General features: G+C 42.7%; 1 long non-coding RNA gene across 1 annotated transcript; it reads right to left on the bottom strand.

Moving 5' to 3' along the window:
• Positions 1–9698: 9698 nt before the first annotated feature.
• LOC121061582 lies at positions 9699–11017 on the bottom strand. The gene is made up of 2 exons (XR_005815170.1): positions 10341–11017; positions 9699–9925 (listed from the first exon to the last, which is right to left on the bottom strand). It is a non-coding gene; the product is annotated as an uncharacterized LOC121061582 (long non-coding RNA).
• Between the last annotated feature and the right edge of the window lie 14302 nt (positions 11018–25319).

The following is a 25319-nucleotide window of genomic DNA, read 5'->3' as shown; positions in this document are numbered from 1 at the left end:
AGAAACTTACCCACCATTTTCATGGAAGCAGCGTAAGATCTGAAAGGCAGGACTTTTGGGGTGACCCATCCATCCAGTGGTATCTCTGAGGGAGAACAAGCTCCTTTTGATTCAACCCAGGTGAAGAGACTGCTCATGCAGAGTCACTGAGTTACTGCTCAGTGACTGAGTTACTGAGTGACTCAAAGAGTTACTGCTGCAAGTAACATACACAAGTCCTGTTCTTTGCAGACACAGCTACTCACGTTTGCTGGAGCCTGCTGGATGGGTCTGTTCATTCTCTGGTGGGGGAAGCAAGGCCAATGCAGAAGCTGGTGTGCATTGGAAATTCTGTGTAACACTAGACAGTGACAATGGTGGTAGAGGCTAGGGTAAGTGTGGGATTACCTGGTGGCTTACCCTCCTTGAGAAACCAGGATCACGCACTAGAACTGGAAAACACTGGAATCTATTACAAAACTGACAGAAAAGAATTACTAAATTTTTGATATTCCAGACAGAAGCAAAGGGAAGGACCTTAAACATTTCTTTCTGCCTATTGTCTTTTTCTACTGTTGGTGTAGGAGCTGTTCTTCAGGCTCGCAATTAAATTTCCACCTAACCAAAACACTAACATTTACAGTGAGGAGACAGAATATCTTGTTGAAGCTCGGTGTCAAAAAGCAAAAAGAGTGGAGGCATTGGGTATATAGTAAATATTTGGTCATTATACTGTTGCTAATGGGTTTTGGAGGACTGGAAAACCTTCAGGCCTGGCTCCTGCATCCATTCCTAAGTAGAGAAGATCAGTCTGTTGGGGTGGCATGAGACAGAAACTACCCCCACCTCACGGCTATTGCAGGACCATGTTGAGTTAATGCTTTCTTTTCAATAATGGTTTTGCATTGTGGACTATGTTGATGTACTTCTGCTGCTATCAGAATGCAGATCCCAATTTGATCTTGAATTTAGGGAATGGAAAATCCTGATAAACATCCGGACTGTCATGAATGCAAAGGACAAAGCCTTTGTAGTAAAATGTCTCTGACATACGCCCATGAGAAGTGTTTGATGTGTTGTAAAAGGCATCTGTCAAAAAAAAAATGTTTTTCCTCTTTGGCTTTGTTGAGCAGACTGTGGAAGTAAATGACACAAAGTAACCCTTCTTTTCCTCTCTTACTACCCTCTTTTTTTTTGATCTTGCAGCGATGTGATAATGGTGAGTCTGTAACTTGAAAGTAATTTCTGTAATAACTTATAGCATGAACAGAAGGGGTTTTATTTTCTGCTGCTAAAGGGAGATCAAAGCATGATCTGGAGATTAGACCTTCTTTGAGAGAGAGAACTGAGCAGCCCATTTCTACCTCTGTCACTGAATTGCTGTGTCAAACTGGGCAAGTCACTTAACTTCTGTGTGCCTTGGGCCCTTACTGTCCTGCAGCATTCAGTTCTCACACTACTGGCAATTGTTTTGCTTGGCTTAATTATAAATGACTGCCTGCACACTAATTAGCTTCAGCCGGTGCAAAGTTCATTATCCTTGTTTTCAACCTTTACACAAATTCAGGGACGTGATGGCTGTTTTGATTTAGGTTTGGTCACAGCTTGATGGAGGGGAAGTAGGAAATTGCTGAGGTCTGCAGAGGAGATGCAGACGATGGCACAAACTGCAGGCTGATGGGAATCAGGCTGAGGGGCTGAGGGATGTACTGCATGAAGGACGCCAGCATCAGGGAAGCATTGCTGCAGAGCTCCATCTTGGCCTGGAAGAGTTTAAACAACTACTGAGCAATACACACACTGCAGACCAACCTGCCAAATAACCCCCATGTCTCACACTGGCTGCACTTGACTTTTGGTTTCCATGCTTTTGCTGCGCTGCTGCTCAGACTAGTTCAAACAACACTGGCCGAGGTATGCTGTCTGTCCCTCCCAGCTGTAATTTGGAGGTAGTGCATGCTCATGAAAAGCTGGCAAAGGAAAAAGCCATGTCTGTCCATCCTCCTGCATGCTGCATTTGCGCAGCCCACTGGAAAGCAGTCGACTGGCCGAGCCTCCCAAATAGCAAGGCAAAGTTGTGCCAACAGTAGTCTCCCTGACAACCATTGGAGCACTCTTGTATGTGGAAGACATCATTCACATTCAGTCTAGAAGGAAAAACTTTTGGAAATTCCTCTGCTCCAGGCAAGGCTGCAGTTTTGCTATCTGCAAAGAAAGAACTGTGGCATTCTGTGGCAATATTGGAAATTTAATCCATAAACATTTGCAAAGGCAACACGATTAGATCAGAAGCACTGGAGCAACACAGTGCTCTGTGCTAAAGTAGGCTCACATCCGTTCTGCCTTTTGCACACAAGCAGCCCAGGAGAGAAGACTGCCTGCTGCAGAATGCCTCCCTGGAGAGTCAGGGGGAGCGAAGAAAACTTCCAAATGTTGCACGTGTCCCTGAGGGAAGTGAGAAAGCTGTCTTCTCCAAAGCTTTCGACAGGAAAACTCAGGAATGCAGAGAATAATAGGCTGTCTGTGTGTTGCAGTATGCTTTTTTTTTTTTTTTTTTTCTCCTTGTGCACCTGAGAAACATTCAAATCCCCAATTTTCCCAGTCTGATGCAGAAGCCAAGCAAACCCCATGAATCCCTGCAGCAGTTGCAACTGTGTCTTCTTGCCCTCTGTCTCCTGTCCATGGAAGGGGAAACATTGGGTGGCATACAAGATTTCAAAAGTTAATGAAAGGCTAGCTGCTAAAAGCTAACACTTGTGGCTTTGGGCTCAAGGAGCAGAGGAACGTGAGGGCAGCCGGCTCATACCAAATATCTGAGAGTACCTTACTCACAGGAAGCATTCACAGACTATAAAGTGCTCTGTTAATTATTGTTGACATTGCATAGAGAGCTTCATGCTGTTCTTTCTCTGCCTGCTTCAACTTAATTTGTTTGAGAAAGTACTTTTTCTGTGCTGCAGATTGTGTAAATTCATATACTCTACTGCACTGACAGATGTGTCTTTGTTTTAGAAGAAGCCATTATTTTTTTTTAGTGCTGAATGTGAATGGAGCATTTCACATTGGTTGCTTCCAAAAATATTTATAAAGTGAAGCTGAGCAGCTCAAAATATTTTGCCCTCCTACACTGACATTCACATGCCTTTATAACAGTGTTATCAAAAGCTTTTGCAGCATGAGTCGACCACAAAGATTGTGTTAGTCAACAAACGGCTGAAGGCACACATTTTAGTCAGCTCTACCCCACACGATGTGTAGCAGAACCCAGTAACACAACAATAGCTAATGGGGTAATTATTCTCTGTTGTGAATCAAAGGCAATCTTGTAATCATCCTGAGCTCTTATAAGTTCTGCTTATCCCAGGAGCCAGAGAGGGAAGAATTAGGGGCCAAATTTCCCTTTTGCCCAGTAAGATGTGGTTTGGCTTTTCACTGACCTCCAAAGCCAGTGCTTGTTCTGAGGCATGCCATCGGTCTGGTAACCTGGCAGTGAATGGTGGCATTGCTTGCCTGCCACATTTCACCACTCATGATCACCTAGGTGCATTTCTGTCCAGTCTCCTGTTTACTGAGTCTTCCCAAACAGGCTGCTAAGAAATGAAGTATACCAAATCCATTTGAAAATAGAGAAATGGTCTGTACAAACACATGAATGCATACAACTAAATGACTTTTAGGTTTCATAAAATGACCTCTCTACCACTTGATTTTAATGATTTCCATAATCTTCACCACTGTACTGAAACCAGGGCTTCCCACATATTTCTTCCCACAAGGAGTCATCTGAGTGGACTATATTCGCGATCAGTGCTTTCCAGCTCAAAGTAGAAGAGCATGAATGACTGACCTCATTAGTACAGTGATGATAATTAACACTCGATAATTTGAATGAAAAAAACATATGTTTTCCATGTCCATTCTAGGCTCTTTGTGTCCTTCCATCTTTAAAGACTTAAAATGTTACTTAATGACTAGCAGAGTCCAGGAAGACAGCTTATAAACCTGCCAAATAATGTGTATCTCTTTTGGCTCTGGTCAGCCCCAAGGAGCTGGGGACAGTGAGACTAAGCAGCATGCTGAAACACTTTGATTCTGCTTGATGGGCAAATGATTAGAGCAGGCATTTTAAACTGTGTGTCGCTGGGATGTCATTTGCCCTGAGCAGTAGCAAGGAGCTCAACAGCAGGAGGAGACTGGGTCTATCCTTCCACACTATCCTGCCTTTCTAAATATGAGTTTGTGATGGTGGAAAAAAGGCAACTTTACTTAACAATGAACAGCAACTCCACCTAATCCCCCTTCTTCATTATTTAGGAGATAAAATATCACTCTAATATACCCAATGACTGCAACCTGGGTAGGATGCTATTTCCCTTCAACAGATGTAGATGTTTCTTTCCTCATAATCCTTGCATTGTTTGGACACAATCCTTTTCTGTACGCTTAAGCTTTTTCCATTGCTAGGTGATTTTTTTTTTTTTAATTGCTGATGAGTGCGTGACCCTTTTGTTATCTGTATTCAGTGTTAATTCTATGGTATTTAAGTGTGTCAAAATGAAAAGTGCCTCAGCTGAAGATCATTTTCAGTGGAGATCAGTAATTGATTTTCTTTTTTAAAAAAAAAAAAAATCCACTCTGTGTGTGTGTGTGTGTGACTTCTGGAGGCTTGCAGATCAAAGTTATTTCTGAAACTTTGAAATGGGAAAGAATAGCACCCTTTCAAGCATGTGTTGCAATGTATTTGCTACCTTTTTGGCAATAACTTTCAGCAGGTGATCCAGAATGGAATTCCTAAAGAAATGTGGAGGTAGGTAACAACAGACACGTGTCATCTCTTGTCCCCTATGAAGTGTTTATTCCCTTCAATGAATTTGTACCTTAATTAAAACAAACAAAAACAAACAATCAGAACCCCCTCACCTTTCCCATTTGCTTAGCATGACGTAAGAGAATACTAATCACTATGTGTAAAGTGTCATTGAAGAATCTACTCATCCAGGTTCTGTGGAACAAAAGTGAGATATAGAGCTTGCCTCTGTTGTAACCGTGCCAGGGGAGGGAGGAATTGATGTGACAGATCATCTCAGGCTATCTAAAGAATTAGGTTAAAGGATGAGGGTCGACACGGATGTTCTTCTGGCATGAGGTATGTTTCTCGATGAGAAATGACGTATCTGTGCAGAGGGCAGTAATTTTTGATGGCCAGGCCATGACTGAAGTAGGCTTCCTTCTCTCTAGGAGCTGATGTCAGGTTTCACCAGCTCCTAGCACAGGTGTATAACAGTTTTCTTTGACCTTTATGTTTCTGGCATAAATGTTTAGGGGCGTGCAAAATGCCTAAACAAACCCTCCTCTCCTTGGAGAAAGAATAAGTGAAGAAATATGTGATAGATGCTAGTGGGATTACTTAGTGCATGACTAAACTGCACCTACCCTCACTGAAGTTGTGAGTGGCCATTGAAGAAAAGCAGGGTGTGTTATGGCATCAGTGTTCCTGGTGTATTACTGAGCAGGTCAGACTTTGCATAGGTACAATGTTTGAAGATGCTTGGTTTCCCCAGGAAGCCTTGAACTTGCCTGCAGGAGTCTTGCCAGAGCTTTTGAACCTTGTAAAAATGCAGTTTCAAAATTCACCTCCTGCCCCAAAAGTACAAGTGGAGTTTTGCAACCAGCTCACGAGATGCTCATCTTGATGTTGCAACATGGTACCTCTGCCTCTGGAAAAGCATTTTTGAAAAACATCATCTGTGGGTTACTGGAGTTTACCTGCTTGTGCTGGGCTGGTGCAAGATGCAGTGCCCCTTAGGTGAGCCATTTTCTACAGAGAACAGCACTGCCGCTGTCCCTCACCTGCTGGGGACAACACCCAGCTGCGGGTGGGTAATGCAGGCGGAGATGTCCTACTGCAGGGAGAGATAGGAGAAACAAGAACTGGCCAGACTGGTTATAGAGGCCCAGCTGGGGGCTCCCTGGTACTGGGTCTTGTTCAGGCAGGCTACAAAACCTGCTGCAGCAGGGTGGCTTGGTTTGGAAAGAGCCTAGCGCTCCTCCTTTTTTTTTTTTTTTTTTTTTTCATGCTCTCCCACTCCCATTTTTGTCCTAATTCCTCCTCCCCCTTTCATAGCATTTTAATTAAAAGAATACACTGGCAATGCTGAGTGCTGCATTGGAGGGAGGCCCCAGTTAAACTGGTTCCAGATGTGCTAGAGCTGGCCCGGCCGTGCACACCGAGGAGGAAAGTGTGCCTCTTCAGTTACGAGCAGGCACCCATGTGCCAGGCTACGCACGTGGCCGACTGCCACAGTTACTAACCTAGTATTAACTGTATTAATTGTGGACATAAACAGTGTTTAGTGCCAAGCATGTCACAAGCTGATTATAAAAGCTCTGGTGTAGGCAGGGTTTCAAATTGTGCTTCACTCTTAATTTTAAGTGCCTTCCCTTCCACCCCGCCCCCCCCCCCCCCCCCCCTTCAAATTCCTTGAATGTGTCCGTGTATTTACGAAAACACAGCCGTGTACCAGGCTGTGAATACCACCAGCGGTGCCCGCCGATGGCTGCGGGCAGCCGGCAGCGGGCGGCTTTTGTCGCCCGTGTCCCTCCCTCTGCAGCCACCCCGCTCGGCACGGCTGACCTACTTTTTGCTGCACGTCCCTCCGAGCTGCACAGACCCTCACAGGTCCCGGGGCTCCCCGGATCCCAAAGCCTCGGGAAGCCGCAGCCGCAGCATCCTGCACCAGTCCCCGGCCGTGTGCCCCCAGCCTCTCCCCGCAGCACGGTCTGTTGGGGGGGGGGGTGGGGGTGGGGGTGGGGGTTTATGGCCCGGTACCAGCCACCTCGATACGAAGAGTGTCTTTTATTTGTTTGTCTATTGCCGTAAGCTTCCCTGGGATCGGCGTCTGACCCGGCCATTATCTGCCAGTAACCCATCTTCGACAAAACAATCCCCGTGGTAAAGCATGATGTAACTACAGTTCCTCGCACGGACAGAAATAGCACCGGTGGCATTTATGTACAATGCAGCTCCATCGTCCTGCAAGGGGACAGACAGACCGTGGACATGATGCAAAGAGGAGGTGCTGCCCTTGGCTGTGCCGCTGTGGCCAGCATCCTGCCCCGGTGGTGAGACCAAGGGAAGGTGTGCTGGGGCTGAAGCACTACCAAACCATGGGCAGGACGATCTTTGGCCGGTTGGCTGCAACTCGCCTTTTCATCACATTTTGCTTTCCTGTGTTTCTCTTAAAACAGTGGTGTGTTTTTAGTTCAGTTGTTTGGTTTTCCACTCTGAAAAAAAAAATGCTAGAGGAAAAACCTTTTAGTTGTGTAAGAGTTATGAAAGGGAGAAGATATCTTTCTCTCAATTTTAAGTATAAAACTCTTCTTGAACAGGACAGAAGTAAAATGTTCTGAAGTTAATGATTTGGCTTGGGCACACACCTTTTAGACTACTATTTTATTTGCTTGGTCTGAGAAGTACATGCTGGGTATTAATAAAGACATGATTATTGGATATTGGATATCTGCTGACATATTGTCAGCAGAGGTGTTTTTTTTTTTTTGTTTTTTTGTTTTTTTCCTCCAAGTACGTAAATACCACTGAGCATACAAACAAAGTGCATGCAAGTATGTGCAGGTAATGAAACATGTTCTTTGTCCAAAGAAGTTAAAGCTTCCCTGGTGCAGCTGGTAAAACTTGGAAGACGAATGAAAGCAAAACTTCTGAGAAGGGCATTTCCTGCCAGCACAGAATTCGTAGGCTCAGGGCCAATGGACATCCATGGAGTAACCAAGGTCCATGGGCACTGTGACCCCAGTGAGCAGCTGTGGGTCACTCTTCTGGCCGTTGTGCTCTCAGAGGATGGTGGGGACAGCCCTGTTCTGTTCCAAAGGAGTGCAGCTGGTTCTGTGTTTTGAGTGGACAGGTTGTCTGCTCGGATCTGCTCCACTGCTTTAAGGCATTTCCCACCGAGGATGCCTCGGCTGCACATGGCTGCTGACCTGTTTGTAACCTGTGTTTCGCAGAAGTTTTATTTTGAGTGCTGTTAAGTGGAGAGATCCAGGGGCATCTGGGCTCAGTCTTCCCCTCTCACGAAGGAGGCACCTTCAGTCAAGCTTTGGGCTATCTTGTGGTGGATTATCCTTAGCTAACGTAATAGTGCCCTGCTGTTAAGGGCAATAAAGAAATCCCCTATTGACCGTTAGATCTTTCAGCAGCTTTGATGGGAACGACTGCCAGGTGTCAGCAATAAGGCCAGGGCCCTTGGCATGGGTTTAGGGTACTATCCGTGAGCAACTGGGGCAATTCCTGGAAAAGAAGGATTTTATAGAGGAGTTATGGGTATTTGTTCACCTAGTTATGTAGGGTGCTGGGCCTTCCTGTGTATCTTTCTCAGAACACAGTATGAATATTGGGTTGCAGATGGCAGTCACCCAGAAGTGTAAATTAGAACGGCTTCTGGGCACAGTACAAGTGCAACTCTCTACCTCCTTCACAGTTGTCTCTTTCTCAGTTGTATTTTGGTTACTAGACTCTTCAGACAGCGTTTATTTGTTTGTTCTCCAAACAGCTGCATGCCAGTTGCAGGACAAAGAATTTACACGTAACACAGGGAATAAGTCTTTTGTACCCAGCCAAGCAGAAAAGTGAAGATTTTACAGAGTAATGGGAAGGCAAAAACAGTTCAGCCCCAAATTAGCCATCAGTTCACTATCATAAACTAATCCTTAGTTTTCTGTTACACAAGCTGAATAATTCTTTACTCCATTAACGATTAAGTCAAAACTGAGTAGTGACTGCAGGAGTTGGTCTGTAGTGACAAAGTTCATGAGATAATCTTATTAAGGAGAATTATTCGCCTGTTTAGATTAACCTACAAAATCTGTGGTATGGGAAGTAAAAATGATGTTGAATGAGTGCCACCAAGTGTCCTCCTGCTGTATATGAAAGCCAAGGTCTTAAGTGGGAGAAAGGTAACACAGTACCACAAAGTTTTGTAACTTTGGAAGGAACATCGCAGGGACAGCAAATTCTGTTAGAGTGACAGGTGTCATAATTAATGCCACACCAAAGTGCAATAGCATCTCTGGAGACCTGGTAAAGCTGAAATATCCATGGAAGGGGCAGAAATGCAGACATAACCCTGGTTATCCAACCAGCTAATCCATCTGTTCCATATGGTGTTTCCTCTGAGTGACTGGTGCTGCTGGATGTTGACACTAAGCTGTGTGTGGCTGTGTTGCGTTATGTCATATGATGGCATGATATAACCTGATCTTCCTTCATCGGAGCTGGTATATGTCACAGGACTTCCTAACAGGTTACGTAAATTACAGATTTGGCAATTAACATATCCATTTTGGCCCTCCTTCTGCTACTGTTGATCCCAGTGCCAGTCATGTCAATGAATGCAGTAGAGGCAAGGCTGAGACTGGGTGTATATGCACAGACCAGCACAGTTTTAACAGAAAAAGAAGCAATTAAAGTGTTGCCAAATGCCCTCCCAGATGGTTTCATCCCAGCCTCTCTGTAAACTAGACTAATAGGTTTTCAGATTTTCAGTTCAGATCCACAAGCTTGATTAAAGAAGGAAGATAATATTAACGTATCTCTAATCTTACAACTTGTTGAAACTCAGGTGGTTAAAGCAATGGATGCCCAAAATGTACCAGAACTCCACTTGGTTTCTCTGTCCTGAAAGCTCAGGCAAAAAAGAGATGCCAGAAAGCCATTTTATTATTGCACACAGTAATAACCACTTGTTGTCATGGTGGAATTCATTGCCTAAATTTCCACACTGCAGACAGAGACCATGCCTAAAACAGCTACACAAAGAGCATGAAGGAGATTTTTCCTGTGGTGGGTGACATCCCAGTTGCCTTTCCTGATCAATGTGAAGTCCCTTTTTTGCTGGAGAAACAGCAGAAGGCAGTAGGCTAGGACAAGGTCCTAGACAAAGAGATGGTTTATTGCAGGATTCTGGCAATGCACTTACTGTAGGCAACAACAGCAACAAAAAATAAGTCCCAAACTGTGCTGAAGGATGCATGCAAAACTTTGACATTTTTCCTGGAATGTGTTCACATATAGATAAACTAATCAGTGCTGTGGTAAATGGCACCCATTAAAGTGGGAGGAGTGCCAGGAAACAAAAGGGAACACCGTACATTGACTGGGACTGTTGAGCAGCAAATGAACAGCAGACCCATTCCTTTTAATCAGCAGCCCATTGTATGTCTCAGAGCCTTTCCACAGAAGTTAATGGGTGAACAGACTTTTGCTGGCATAGATTTTCCATTGTAGAGCACTCTGTTCTGTTCTGGTTTACTATTTTGCTATAAATTAACTTAAAAGTGTTGCTTACCACTGTCAGAGCATGCTGTGAAAAAAACTCACTTCTGAAGCAGTTTGTCACTCTTCTTTACATGATGGAACTGGAAAATACAGGAACAGGAATCACCATTGTGGCCCTGAGCTTTTTGAAAGGATTTTCACTTTTGTATGACTGAAGTGTATTTTGGCGGACCTACGAAAAGCAAAGGGGTTGATGCTTGAGTCATTTGGTCTCGTAACATGTAAAATACATACTATTGATTTGGTATATTTTCAAGGGTGCAGGGGCTTTCTGAGTGCTCTGTGGGATGGTGGATAACCATGCTGCCAATGGGTATGGATAGGTAAGGGAAGGTACTAGAAGTAGATGATGAGAGTCAGAAGTACCTTTGTAGACTCGGATAAATGGCTAAGCTTTGGTTTAGACAAAATTAACCTTCTGCACAGAACAATAAGGAAATAGCTGTCCTTATCCTCTCTTGTCCTTTCCAAGAACAATAAGTACAGCTATCAGTATTCTTGCCAATATTTCATTTATTATCTCAATTTGAAAGTATTTTATTGTTTCAAGGACAATTTTTAATATACTGGAGAATATTTCTAGTAGGCTGTGGTATCTGGGCTCAATCTTACCGTTTATACAAGAAGAGGAAACATAATAGCTTCTCTGAAATGGCCAACCTTACTACAGCTTTAGAAGCACTCTATGGGGAGTTGAATAGAAGGAAATGGCAAACTGAAAAGGGTTGCTAAGAAACAATTTCAGATGCTTCCAGATTTTATTAAAAAAAAAAAAAAAAAAAAAAAAAAAAAAAAAAAAAAAAGGACACAATCACAAAGCCAGACTAATAATTTCCAAAAGGAAATGATCAGATGACTATTTTCTACTAGCAAACAATACTAGTTTACTAAACAAGGAAATAATAAGGAAATAAGTGCATTGGGACTTGGTATAATTAATAAACATGAATGGGGATTCTTTCCCAAAGAAAAGCTTTGTATGGGGCCTGAACTTCCAGTAAAGCTTTTGCTTTAATAGCCTCAGTGGAGAATCTCCTAAACAAGTTGCACAGTTGATTGGACATGTTGCATTGATGAGCGTCAGGTGGAAAACCTGCAGTAATAGGCCACTTTGATGCAAGGAGTGTTCGTGCTGTCATGACAACTGATGTGTGATATGTACAGATATGCCCTGCTAGACAAACCAGCACTCCCAATCAGTTATCTGTAGCAAAAGATGTTCTCAGCTTCTACTTTTCAGCTGTTAGATAAGAAAACTGCCTTGCAGTTGTAGCTGATCCCAGATACATTAATCCTTAATGCATACAGATTCAGGAGTTTTGTTCTCTGTGTTATGTACTTGCATTTTTTTCATGTTTCTACTCATGAAACAAGGTTGGCTGCTGAGGTTTGGTTTTACCGATAGTTTGTTTTTCCATTGTTTTTTAGACTTCTAACCACGTATGCTTTCTCAACTACTTTTTGAGGGCCTACCTCATAATACACTTTAATAGTTGGCTACCAAAGGTCAGAAATTATACAAGCCAGGTCATTAACAGCTAATGAAGTAAGTTTTCTTTCTTTTTTTTTTTTTTTTTTTTAATTTCTATGCTGTGAAATCTTGAGCCGTACATTCTTCACAACTTCTTCAAGGAAACATAACCCATGAACAAGTGAATGAACCAAAAGAAAGTTCATCTGGCATAATTTAGTAAAGTAGCAAGCTACAAAATAGCTATCAAAATGAAGTTGACACTATGCTTTTCGTCCTGGAACAAACTGGTTACTTCAGTTTTTATTTAATGAGGTAACACAGGAATATATTGATATTGTGATTCTATTCTCTCATGTTCTTTTTAATGTAATGATATCTTTATATATCTTTGTCAAATATTTTGTTGTTTACAAAACCCAATAGTAGATGTTTTTATTACACAAAATTATGTGAAGATATTAAAATAATTTTAAATAATTATGCAACACAGAGTTTTCCACCCCTCTCCAACAATTTAAAATTTCCATTTTTGACTGATAGCAACAGCAAAAAATTACCTACAATCTTTACTGGTTGAAGACAGTTTTATTAATGTCATGCTAATTGATACTTAATCTAACTTCTGCTGAAGTATTTCAGTTAAAGGCTTTTGAAACAGGCTCTAAAATATTAGCTTGCATGCAGGAAGACAGCCATTTTGACATCTTTTTATTTTAAGGTTGATTGGACCTCCCTTTGAATGGAGGGTGAAAAAAGTTGGCATTCTTAAAAGAGTAGTTTCCTTGTACTAAAATATTCTGCAGTCAGAGAAACACAGCTTTCATTGTGCTTTGTGCTGTCTGAGTCATGTGCTCAATGAATGATAGATCAATGCTTAGTCAAGCCTGGACATGGTGAACTACAAAAGCTGATGAATGGAAGACAAAATGGGTTTCAAAATATAGTTACTTCTTTATGATCAGCAAAAATATCCCACCAGGATCTCAAATCCTGGAAAAAAAAATAATGAGTTAAGCATGACAAAGTTTAATTTAAGGTCATGTTCTGACTGCTATGTAGATAATGAAGAGAAAAGAGAAACTGAAACAAGAGATCACCAAGTGGACAGTGTTACACTCAAGTAGTGAGTGAGCCTTTTGGATCTCAATGTCACTCACACATCTTGGAGAATCGAAAGAGAAGTGACCACATCTGAACAAAATCCTGCACTAAACTGACTCTCCTTCCATCTGTCTCAGTCCAGATCTTTGTTGATGTTGTCCAGAAGGAAGAAGGGATCTCTGTCTCCATGAATGTCAAATTCTTGACTGCTGTGATTTTCTCCTGTCTTTGGTCTTCTGCTTTAATTCTCCTTCCTCTTAGTTCTTAAGAAACTGCTCCTGGTGATATGACCATATTCTTTTTTCTTTAGATTTCCTTCCCTTCCCTTCCCTTCCCTTCCCTTCCCTTCCCTTCCCTTCCCTTCCCTTCCCTTCCCTTCCCTTCCCTTCCCTTCCCTTCCCTTCCCTTCCCTTCCCTTCCCTTCCCTTCCCTTCCCTTCCCTTCCCTTCCCTTCCCTTCCCTTCCCTTCCCTTCCCTTCCCTTCCCTTCCCTTCCCTTCCCTTCCCTTCCCTTCCCTTCCCTTCCCTTCCCTTCCCTTCCCTTCCCTTCCCTTCCCTTCCCTTCCCTTCCTTTCCCTTCCCTTCCCTTCCCTTCCCTTCCCTTCCCTTCCCTTCCCTTCCCTTCCCTCCCCTCCCCTCCCCTCCCCTCCCCTCCCCTCCCCTCCCCTCCCCTCCCCTCCCCTCCCCTTCCCCTTCCCCTTCCCCTTCCCCTTCCCCTTCCCCTTCCCCTTCCCCTTCCCCTTCCCTTCCCTAACCCCTTCCCCACCCCATCCCCTTCCCCACCCCATCCCCTTCCCTTCCCTTCCCTTCCCTTCCCTTCCCTTCCCTTCCCTTCCCTTCCCTTCCCTTCCCTTCCCTTCCCTTCCCTTCCCTTCCCTTCCCTTCCCTTCCCTTCCCTTCCCTTCCCTTCCCTTCCCTTCCCTTCCCTTCCCTTCCCTTCCCTTCCCTTCCCTTCCCTTCCCTTCCCTTCCCTTCCCTTCCCTTCCCTTCCCCTTTCCTGCTACTACCTTCATGCCTCATACTTATCTGCGAGGTAGGATCAATTTATAGTGACCATACTTGTACAATTTTTCCTCTACTTCAGTTTTTTGTGTGTTTCTGTAGTTTTGGCCGATATGCTGTTTGGGATAAGTTCTTTCTCATGAAGTTAGGCACCATAAGCTTATGCCTCATGATTGACGTCCCCAGGCAATGGCAGTTTCAAAGGTACCTAAGTCACTTGTGGCTTCTTTAAAAGATTTCTTCTGGTTGGTTAATGCTGGTGGCCTAGCACTGAGAAATGTGCTTCCTACCATCCATCATGCACAACTTAGATGTGCTCATTGTTAGGCTCCGTAATCAGCTATGTGAACATGACAGAGGAGTCCAGCATACCACCAGCAGTTGGAGGAGACCCAATAACCCCATGAGAGACTCTAAATCCTGCCCTGTGCCCCCTGGGCAGCCCCAGAAGACAGCTAATGGAGGGATCCACATTGTGCTTATATTTGTATGTATTTCCCAGTAATGGCCCTTCATCCTGACCAGCCAGCAAGGGGAACAGGACAAGGCTGCTGTTGTTGCTTGCTTTTGCGTGAGGGAGATGAGGGCATGTGTATAAGTACTCTGTGTGTCTCTGTGCCTACTGGGAATATATGCTGAGCATCGCTACCTGCAGGACCCAGCAACATTTTAGGAGTGGTGGCAGCCTCACTACTGTCAGGCCACTAACTTTCATAAATCGTTTACACATCATTAAGTTGCTCTTGATGGGAAAAGCAACACATAAGCAATGCAATTCCAAGGTATTTCTGAAAGCTTAAGAGGCAAATCACATCTTTTCACGTTTGGTTACAAATTGTATTCTAGTTTGCATACATCCAGTTTCTTAAAGCATAATCTTGCATCTTAATTAATAATAATTTCTAAGTTAGTGTGTTTTTGAAATGAACAGCAAGTGTTTCCCTTGGTGGGTGCTCACATGAGACTTGTCAAAGTTCATATAGGTTAGCTTTCTTTGCTGTACCCCAAGAAGATAAATTTTCATGCGTGAAAATCCTTTGGTAGAGTTAAGAGGCACATTATTTTGTTTGGTGGATACTGTTGCCCCCTGGAGGCCATTTCTCAATTATCACAATATTAGATTGGAACTTAAATTAAAACTTAGAAATGTTTGCTATTATAAACAAAATATTCCCTTTAGTAATTAAAAATATTGTGATTTTAATTAAAAGGGTTTATGAGCTTATCAGAGAAATAACTGATTTCTTACTATGCTAATTATTTTTCTACATTTGCTGTTTAGATTTGCAAATTACTAGACAGTAAAATTTAATTGCTTTTTAAGGGAGATGAATATTTAATTTGAATACAGTACTTGGGAAAAATAGGGATTTTCTGAATAAGTGTGTGTGTTTAAGCAGCATAGCTAATCAAACTAGGGAGTACAAGTGTCTCCACATGCACTGCAGACACATTTCTTCACAGTGCTACTATTGCTCATGTAAGGGCAAGACACAGGAAAGTGCACAGTTGTGAGCAGAGGCAGTCCTAGATTGCATTCATGCTTTATAGCTCCTGTATTGCCCCTGGTTGGAAACAGCTATGAAGTCAAAGGCAACTTGTGGAGTTGCGTTGTGCGTGGCTATCGATGACAGCTCTTATCCTGACGGCCAAGCAGGCAGGAGCCCAAAAATCACATCCAGCTCCTTCTCCACTGCATACCCTCCTGGTGAGGGAGGGCACACAATCAGGTACACCCCCACGGCGCACCTCATAGGCATCCTGAAGTGGAATCTACTTTTCTGCACTTGCGTAAAACAAACAAACAAATAAAAAAATGCACCGTTTTTTCCTCTGTTTCTGGGTCTGTGAAAGAATTTGAACAATTTTCAATGGGACCTGTCTCTCAACTTCTCAGGTCTTGTCTTCTATAGCTAGAACTAAAATAAATTGCTCATTAGAACAATTTGGTGGCTGATGGTCTGTAGCTCACATCCAGCCTAGGTAGCAATGACTTTTAGACCTTGGCCACTGGAGTCAAAGCTGGACTACTGAGCTAACTTCATCGGTAATAATTAATTCAGCACTCCATGCAGAAGGATATTCTCTACGTGAGTAAGAGTCTATTTCTAAATATTTAGTTCTTAAAGGCATTGCTAATCAGTATCACTAGTGGTATAAATTAAGTATTAATTTATACATGTCTACTTGTTTAGCTTTTGCAATTACTCCCTTGTCTACACTTGTAATTAGGCTGTTTTTACCTCATGAATACTGTATCTCTCAGTCATTTTTCTCTGCTGGTGCTCTGATTTCTGTTGCCTTCCCATCCCCATGGGGTGCTGGAGTTTGCTTCTGCTATTCTTTGCTGAGCTTCCTGCCCCAGCAAGGGAGACACCTGTGCTGACAAAGAAGCAACCCCACACTAGTGCAGGGATGAATGGGGCTATATATGGTATACATACGATGGAAACCGGACAAGGACAATGTGTGGTAGTGCTTCTCACATATATTGCCTAGACTCAAAGAGGTTGGTGCCACTGATGGTTCATGCACCATGCACCCTGGCAGGCACACCAGCTTATTTTGCCATGCACCAGTTCTTCAGTTTTGGCTGGTGCTTCCTTCCACATGCAGCACCATGCTGCAGGCTGCCCAGCCGTTTCTGGGCAGGCAGGTGCAAAGTGCTTGGTTCTACTTGCGAAGCCCTCTTTGTCTGATGGCTTTCAGCATGCCTTCTTCTCCAGCATTTTCTTCCTCTTCTCACTACAGGTTCAGTATTCCCTCTGTATTCCCACATAGTTCATGTTGTGCTGTGTAACCTTCATGCAAAACTTAATGTGGTCTGTTGCACTGAGCGTCATTAGTACTTCAGGTAAGCTGAGTGAGAGTCTTAAAAATGCTGAAAAGCAGATGAAGGGCACCTGCTAAGAAGTGCAAGAACTGGGCTTGTGCTAGCTGTTTTCTGCTGAGAAGAGCAGGGCCACATGCAATATATTCAAGTATTATAATATAGCAGGGTAATAACTGTTCATGTTATTGTTGCTTTTTCTGAGTTTGGGCATGAGTAAAGATTTCATTCAAGCTGATACTCCAGAAGTTCATAGTCAAAGTTTGTCTCACTATGCTCCCTTACTACTTAAAAGGATTAATTTTTCATCCACTGGAAACATTCAGTCCACAACATAGCTCATTTTTGTTTATACACAGATTAAATTTTTTTTGAGGACATGATGATAGTTTGAATCTCGTGAGACTATGTATGTATACCTCCACCTTGTTTTTACATGTCTGCTACATACATTAATGATAAAGTTTATACACTTACATGGAAACCAACAGTCTATTATTATTCTTTCCACAATTCTAGCTTTAGAAATAAAGACATACAAAGACAAAAAAAGCATATCTGTTGGAAAATGGAGAAGTCCTTACTCCCTCCTGTCTGCAGGCTCCATCTATTTCTCTCTGACTATTCCCATCCTGCCTGTCCACACATAATACTCCAGCCAGGTTCCTCCTTATGCTACTTTTGTCATATATATATATATATGTGTATATATATATATATATATATATATATATATATATATATATATATAATTGCTATGCATATATTGGCATATATATCGCATATACATGTGTGTGCATATATATTTATATATATACATATATACATACATATATATGTATATATATTTCTTATTCCTCTGTCCTCAGCCCCTGAGTGACCATACAATGCTCATCAGCTTGTGGAGAAAATGAGGTTGCTCTCAACTGCCTCCTGTGTTCCCACTGTGGAGGTGCTGACCCAGCATCACAACATGGGTCCCCACTGAGCCCCTGACAGGTCTACCCATGCCCAGTGGCTCTGAGCAGCCATTTTCCAAGAAAAGAGGCAGAAGGAGAGCAATGGAGTTGCAGGATGTAGCCAGGGACGATGGGGTTACTGCACAGACATGCAGCCTAAGAGGCAGGTGGGACATGTGGCTTGTCCTTCAGGGAAGATCTCCCACAGCCCTGCCAAAATTGTCAGTGTAGGTGTGGTAGGTGGACGTTACATTGGGCTGAATTGAAGTATGAGTATTGAAGAATAACTTCAAGTTAAAAATTGCTGAAATGTTTATCTGCTACCCTTTTGTAAAGCAAAAAATAAAACTAAAAAATCTCTATGTTATTCACAAGTGGGAAGTTTACAAATGGCAAATAAAAATCAATATTTTGACATTCAAAACATTGTTTTTACCCTCACTATGCTTGAGTCTGTGGTTGTGACAGCTTGTGAAAGACCAAGCCTGCGTGTAAATGAGGCACCCTGTGAAGGCAGACTTGGGACCAGAGCTGTAGAAGTGCGGCTGGGATCACGGAAGATCAACAGCACCGTCTGCTAGATGAGGCTGTCTGGCTCACTCGCCAGTGCAGGGATCTGGGCTGTCCTGCAGTAATGCTTGTCACAGGCAGCACTTTTCCCTCAAACTGGAAAAACTGGGAAAACTGGGCAGCTGTTGTGGGAAACTTGAAGCACTGAGGAAAGGTGAGGTGACTCCACAACAGGCAAGGGTGGTCTCGAAGATAGATAGTCCATGTGTGCTAGCTCCTGCTATTTATTACTTCTGTTGGTTAGAAAATGGGGGAGAACAGGTAGAGCTTAAAGCCATATTGCTTTGGAAAGAAGAGGAAGTTAAAATGTCCACTTCTGTTTGAAATCTATCTTTTCTTTTTCCTGTTTGAACCTCCGGTTTTGTGAATGAAGCTTTAATGGTGACCACAGGGAAGGTTTAGGCTAACCATGGCAGTACAGACAGCTAATCCCACCTTCTGCTGCTGCTCTGACCACAAAACAGAAACCCTAGCAGGCCCAAAGACAGCCACGAGCGAGAGCTGCCCTGAGTGCATGCTGCATGGTATTTACAGTTACAGCAGCAGGAGCGGAGCGTGCTCCAAAGAGGCGTTAATCGCCGTCGGTTACAGATACCACGGCAGGAAGGAGAACTAAAACCGGCATGCAGCTTCTCACGTTGGTGCCACAAACGGCAGGTCTGAGTGAGTAGCAGGTATCTGTAAACACCAGCGAGGAGGAATTCTGAGTTGGAGCAACCGCGCGCTGACCACAGCATGGCCATGAAGGGGCAGCCGGGCCCGGCGCTGCAGCCGGGGCTTGGCTTTGTCTGCCACTGAGAGCTGGTGGGTGGCTGGGTGGATGGATGGATGGATAGATGGATGGATGGATGGAGGATAGATGAAGGAGGAGGAGGCTGAGAAGTAGGAGGAAGAAGAGGAAGAGGAGGATGACTGTGGGGACCAAGCCGAGGTCTGTGCTGGCCAGGGCCTGGTGCAGACCTCCGTCTCTTTTCAGCAAAGTAAAAGGGGCAAAAAGCATCGGAAGGATGCAAAACGATGTTGTACATTGTGACAGACCAAGAATCTCATCCTTAATACTCCTGAGGATCACCAGCTCAGCTCAGCTCAGCTCAGGGATATCACTATTTCTGGGCCTGACCCATTCAGCTCACTAACTCCCAATCTCGTGTGCAACTTTTCTACTCTAAAACAATAAGACTTATTGGAGAAAAACAAAAAACAACAACTCCAAAAAAAGCCACACAAGACCTTCAGAAGGTCCCTTCTAATTATTTATGGTTTAAATTAGCAGCTGCATCCTACATAATATCATTAAACTTTGCAAGGGTTTGGACAGACAGCTCTGCATCTTACACAGTACTTTTATCTTTACCTGTAAGACATTGGTTTGTTCCAGGTTGCTCACTAGGCAAGTAACTGTTTTTTTTTTGTTTTGTTTTGTTTTGTTTTGTTTTTTAATTCAGCCACAAGGCAAACTGCTGTTATCTATTTGAAAAATGGTACTTCTGTTTACAGTGAAGTATTAATAGCATTTGTTAGAAACTAGCTTAATTTGGCATTACAGGGTGGTCGAGCAAACTTGCTCTCACAATAATTTAAAAGTTGAGTTTATGTCAAGAAGTATGGTTACAGCTACAGTGCTAATGACTTAAGTGCTAGCACTCATGGCATAGAAAATATTTGGGTGGTGACTGTGGCTCAGAAAGCTTTCTGCCTTCTTTCTCTCCTTAGCATGGGGACTTGAGCAGCTCTTTGCTCAAAGGCTCTGGGAGCTGCCCCTGCTGGGAGGTCAGAGCTGCTTTAAGCTGGGGCACGTTTAGTCTAGTGGGGATATGGAGTCAAGACATACATGTTGACAACAATCAATGAATGTCCACGGCTGGTGGTTGATAGGTCTTCTGGGACTTTCCATGGAAACAGGCTAGAGTAAGCAAAGTCTTGTGCAAGGGAATTGGAAAGAGTCCTATATCCCGTAACCATGGGTAGCTGAAGGCAAAGGCTGGTGGGGACAAAAGTAACATCATATTTTCCTCTAGCTCAGAGCATGAGGATGTTAGCCTGAATCCGTATGTCTAGGTGTTGATCACTTGGATAAAGCTGGCATGGCAGATGTACCTGGAGCAGCTGTGTGACAGTCACACTTGGGCATCTGTCAGGTTCTTGCCCTCTCTCATTCTTTTTATCCATAAGAATGAACCTGCAGGTTCTTTCACAGCACAAAACAGCTTCAGAGAAGGGACAATGTGCCTGTGCTCAGCTTTCAAAACCCTTTCTTCTCCTTGAACAGCTTGGAAGTAATGATTTCCAAACCAGAGGCTGGATCAGAAAAAAGGGTAGTGGTTTGTTTGGTAGTGAGCCTAAGGGAAGACAGGGAGAGATGGTGGCACAAACGCTGGCATTCAGGTCTAGGGCACTGTTAACTGACTTTTAGAACATTTGTCATTTGTTTTTGACTCATTCAAAGGAACAGCATCCAAATATGTTTTTTTGAATTGACAAATGACAAGAAATTAGGTGGCTGCATTTCTGATTTCTCCTCCTAATATGCAAGGGCTCCCCTTCCCCCTGCTGCTCAGCAGAAGTAAACAATATTCCCTGGGACAAAATTTAGCTTTCCTCTAGCTCTTCATAACATTTAGCTCATGTTAGTTAATACCATTAGTCAGAGATCTCCAATTTAAGTGTCATAAAATGCTAATTATAATGAGGCGCTTGATGTCTCTCCCCGGGTGTAACATCTCAGGATGCTGCTGAAGTCCTATTGGACAAGAGTTACCGGGACAGAATGAGGAAGGTGTTTTGCTGTGCTGTAGAGGTTAATTAGAAAACTTCTCACATTATTGGTGAAACTAATTAATTTCACAACTTTAGAAGAGAGTCCTGATTACATCTGGTAAATAGCTGATAGTCCCAATAGCAAATTATGGATAACTTGATACAAGACCACTGTAGTTTGTGGTTACATGGCAACAGCACATTTTGCTGACTTTTAAGTAAGAGTAAGACTACGACCCGGGCAAAGAGAGCTGTGCAGAATGTCCAAGGGGCAGAAAGTGCCTTGTTCTGGTCTTCTAGGAGGAAATCCTTATGATTTCAGGGAGTAAAAGAGGATGTTGCCATGGAAGACATACTGGTTGTTCCCCATTTCCACTAAGCACGTCGTGTCTAAAGACTGCCTTCCCATGGATACTGTTGTGTCCGAACTTACTTGCTTGACATATGCTTAAACTCTATCACACAGTACTAATAACCTGTGTTCTTTATTCTTTCTACAGATTTATAAATAAATAGTTCTAGTCATTGCAGCCATAGACTTACATGAACTCAAAGATAATGCAGCTTTCAACCACAGCTCTATACCTGCCCTTTGTGAAGATGTATTTAAAAAGCAATCTTCCCACCAACTGCTAGGCTGGTGATACGTGGGATTGAATTAGTAAGGCAGATAGACAGATTCAAGCTGACATCCTCGTTGAATCAGCTGCTGGAGCTGGAGGTTACTGAAAATCCTTAAGGGCACATGTGCACGCATGCAAAACCATCAAGAAAAGAGCAATATAAAGAAAGATTGTGTCTTTGTTAGAGGTGAGAGCTTGTCCCAAAAATTAGCCTTACTGGAACTACTGGCTGAAAGCCCTCCTCAGCTAGACACGAGTTTTGTGTTGTCATAACTCCTTCCTTACTGAACATTCATTAATTCTTGCACTTTAACATAAAATGTACTCTATTACATCTGGCTTACCATCAGCCTGCTATATCAGCCTACTGAGAGTGACTGGGAAGCTGGCAGAGCTTCCTAGGGATTTGTCAATGCTGGGAAGTCCCACTGAGGTTTTTGGGGCGTTTCTCTGCTGACCTGCCAAGTCTGATCTGGATTCTGGTAGCACAATGCAGGGAAACAGAGCCTCCCAGGCACGTGCTACCCCCAGCCTCTCAGGAACACAGCTGGGCAGTTGGCTGAACATCTGAGGTTTCTCCCTGTTCTTCTGATATTATATATGAGTTTCTGGCTGCCTCACATACAGGGGCCAGGAAGGAAAAATGAAGATGAGATCTTGCCCACACCAGAGGGATTTTGTTAGCACACTTTTCCAGGGAACCTCTGTTAAAACAACACTGATTTTTTTCGTTCTTATATGATAAAGTAATTCCTTTTAGCTGTGTTGGCAATTACAACTTTATTGCCAAATGTAGCTTGCGTCTAGAGCTTTTGGCATTACAAGAATGTCAGGCAGGGAATGAGAAAGAAATCATAGCTGTGCTGACAGTACCTTTCAACGCTGGTGGGCAATGCCTGCGATCACACACAGAGATGGGAGATGAGTAAGAGATTTGAGGCCACATTCTGCTCCAGCTATGCAGAGATGTTGAAGAAAAATAAAGTGGAGCTCATTGCTCAGGAAAGTCTCTCAGAGCTGTGGGATGTTGGATATGTGCCTCTGTTCTTTGGGAAAGTAATAGCATTAAGTCATGGATAAGAGAAAAGAAGGCACACACTCTTCTTAAAAAAAGCCCCCTTTTTTTTTTCTTTTTTTTTTTTTCTTCTCCCCTGTTTATTTGTTTGTTTCTTCGGTCCTGGGAAAATCTTGGCAATGCAGGTTGGTGGACATGTCATGTTTAAACAAATCAAAAGATGAAAAGTCAGTTCTTGCAAAACACAAGAAGAGTTGCTTAAGAGAACTGACCTGTTATTGCAAACGATCTGATCATGGATGTAAAGTTGTACAAGTGCTTCTGTGTTTCTACAGATCAGGAGTTTGTAGCAGATTGTGCCCTGCCCCATCAAACTTGTACTCTGTTAGTAGAGTTATGTGGTGTAAAACAATTTCTGTTAGGAGGATTTGTTGAGCAGAGTGCCCAGCTGCTCTGCACCTTGCAGCCTTGGCCTAAATGTTTGTGATGGATAGAATTTTGATCTAGAAAGCTTGAAATGTTCAGGTTTGTTTGTGCACATACTATGCCCGGGAGTTTCTCATGCCCTTTCTCACCAAAATCCATAGATGCTGAAATTCTGCTCATGATTGCCTTACCGACATAATATTTCTGTTTGCTCTCTCCCTGCAGGTACCTGAAGAAAAAGTTATTAGTCTTTTCAGAAGAGGCTTCAAATAGTTTACCTGTCTGATTCTCATTTAAGCCATTGTAAGCAGTTAATTCCTGGGTATGACTTTTTTTTCTTCCCCATAATTATACCAGTTTGCAGGCTTACCTTTACAGCATAGTTTGAATTTTGTGAGTAGAACTCCAATAAAACACAAATGACAAACTTTTTTGTAAGTGTTATTATTTTACTGGATATGTACCATAAGTATTAAAGTTTAAAAAGGTTCTTACCACTATACTGTCAAAATCATTTCTGTGGCAAAGCTTGTTTATGTTACAAAATACAAAACTGTTCCCACTTAAATTATAGTACTGCAATCATTAATACATTCTTTTCGATGCTCAACTATCCTGATTATAAAGCATAGTTAGTTTTTGATTCAGTTTCTAAAAATCTGACTTTTCTGTGTCCTACTATCAAGTACTGAAGTGTCTGTGATCATGCTGAGCTGAAGGATTGCTCTCACAACCATAATATGTTCAGGAAAGCGTCCAAAAGGAGCTGAGATCTGCCCACATATAGAGGGTTAATTTCCCTTTAATGTGTAGTTAGTGAAGAGTATCTCTGTAAACACAAAAAGAAACCAAACATGTAGATGTTGTGGACCAGATCCTTAATTTATGGAAATCACTGCTATCCAGCTGAAGTCAGTGAAGCTATGACAGCTTATTACCTACAGTAGATCTGCCCATTGGCTTCTGCAAATATGTGTTTGTGTGGGTAATGTGGGACAAGATGAATATGGTCATCAACATTGACTAGTGTCCTTCCATGGGAATAGAATGCCAGCCTCAAAAACATCACTTTTGCAAGCTGTGTTCTGCATAGGAACATGCCACACTTTGTGGCAATGAAATAGTCATGTTACAGCCTGCACACAGAAAGACATTGCTTAGAAATCATGAGAAGTTCTCAAACTGAATGAGTGGTAAGACTGTTTCCTGAGAGGAGCGTTCTGATCAAACCAGAATATGTCTAAAAACTTCAGCATGCACGTAAGAATATCAAGTCTGGTCCTACCTTTCTAGGTATTAAGCACTGAAGGCCCCATTAGACCTTCTGAAGACACTCCAGGTCTTGTTGATTCAGACCTCTTACAGGCACACTAGTAAATAGGTTGAGGAAAGATTTCAGTATTCTTCACCATCTCCACATCTTTGCATGGATTAACTGTTACTGCTGCGTTTTCAGTTTGCAGCAGATTACCAGCAGAGAGAAAGAGGGAGAGAAAGAAAAGAAAAAATCACAGAATAATCTTTATTTGCACACCAAAACAACTTAAGCTCAATTTGCAAAGAAAAGAAAAGAAAGAAAGAAAAAAAAAAAAGCATTTGCAATCCCTTATTCAAAGTACTTTTCTCCTACCCATTTTCGAAGTATAGAAAGATGATTCATGAGAGACATTAAAAGCAGAGATAGTGAACCACCGGGATAGATTGTGTTGAGAGGCTGTGGAGTCCCCATTACTAGTGTTTGATGTTTGTCTTCTCTCACCTAAGATAAGACAAACATTCGTAGGGAATGACATAGATGGTGATTTTGCCCTAAGAAAAGAAATAGCTGGCCTCTTGAAGTCTCTTACAGACTTCTGCCTTCTTCCTCTCCCTTTTTCCTGCGATTTATGGCTCCTTGGGATTTCTGCCTGCCCTCTTCTATTTTCCTGACAGCATATTATGGAGGACTTGCACATAATTGTTGACTACTTGAGTGCAATAAGCTGGTTTTGATTTTCTGTGATTTTCTGACTGCATTTGGTTAAATATCTGAAATAGCATGTGACCTTGTTAAACCACACTCCAGTAAACTGTAGATAAAGAATATAATTTTGGATTTAGAGTTTGGCAAAGAACAAACCGATCCCATGCCACTGTCCCGCCAAGGAAAGATGTGGTACACTTGAGGTGAAGGTCCTCGGAGCTCACGCAGAGGCCTCAGAGCTGCTTCCTGTGCCACTAAGTATATGGGGCT

Source organism: Cygnus olor, chromosome Z, assembly GCF_009769625.2.
Source record: "Cygnus olor isolate bCygOlo1 chromosome Z, bCygOlo1.pri.v2, whole genome shotgun sequence".
NCBI classification, from domain to species: domain Eukaryota; kingdom Metazoa; phylum Chordata; class Aves; order Anseriformes; family Anatidae; genus Cygnus; species Cygnus olor.
The sequence above is the reverse complement of the archived record's forward strand: the minus strand, read 5'-3'. Positions and strand labels throughout refer to the sequence as shown.